The sequence below is a fragment of the Pinus tabuliformis genome, chromosome 6 (genome assembly GCF_031772625.1).
Source record: "Pinus tabuliformis cultivar Carrire ecotype Pingquan chromosome 6, CPIR1, whole genome shotgun sequence".
In the NCBI taxonomy this organism is placed as follows: Eukaryota; Viridiplantae; Streptophyta; class Pinopsida; order Pinales; family Pinaceae; genus Pinus; species Pinus tabuliformis.
In genome coordinates, this window is record NC_142292.1 from 567,660 (window position 1) to 568,801 (window position 1,142).

A 1,142-nucleotide genomic window follows, 5' to 3' on the forward strand; every position below is an offset into this window, starting at 1 on the left:
AGGCTGTAAACTTATCACATTAGGCTCCTCATGCATTTTACAAGGGTGAAGATGTTAAACCTCCCATACTTTTTGTTCAAGAATATTGAGAAGATGACTCATTTTGTCCCTTGGGAGACATTTATTGCTCATGACATATTCAAGGTTCCTCAAATTCCTCCACTAGTGTCTCAAGAAGCAAGGGGATCTTCTAGTCAAGTGAAAATGGATGAGGAGGCCAAGGAGACAAGAACTGCTGAGGTGCCAGTTTACTTGACCTATCAAAGGGGCACAACGAGATTATTTGCAGTAGCTAGGCAAGTGTTTGCTCCACGGGATGTGGAAGGGGCCTTGCCTTCTTCATCGACACAGTAGGTACAGGTGCAACAACTGCATAAAGGGAAGGAAAAGGTGCAGGAGGAAGACCTTGATGATGAGGAGGAAAAAGACTTTGATCTAGCAGAGCATGATGAGTTTGAGTAGCACGATACTCAGACCATTGATTTAGAGACTTAGGATCAAGAAACCATCAAAGACATCATCATACGGGAAATGGAAGCTCAAGTGCAAGCTTTGGTAGACAATTTGGAGAGGGCCAAATATGTCATCACATATTTGGAGCAAGAAAACAAGAAATTGAGTGACAAACAAGTCCTCATGGAGGTAGAAATGTTCAAGATGAAACGACAAAGTGGCAAAGAGGCACAAGTTACTTTGACCCCTATTGAGTAGGAAATTGAAAATGATAGGGAGACTTGGCTTGAGAGAGTCAACTTGCACCTTGAGAAGTTGCTACGGAAGGCCAATAGAGATAATCAGATGATCAGACACATGGCCTATCATTATAGGACCCAAAACAAGATTTGCAATGTGAGGGTCAAGAGAATGAAAGCTAAGCTAAGGCGGACCTTGAAAGGAAAGAAAGAGGAGGATAGACTTAGAATGCTAGCTGAAGCCTCCTTGGCTCAGTAAAGCACATGATGGTGAGGCTTCACATAAATTTTGGGGAAATTTTGAGCAAATTTTAACATTTGCAATTTTTGGAAATTTGACAAATAGAAAAATGGCCTAGACGCGCAACACCACTGGCGATGCGCTTTTCCTAGGGGCACCCAATGGACAAATGGCTTGCATTTTTGGATTCAAGGCAGTGAGGACATGCA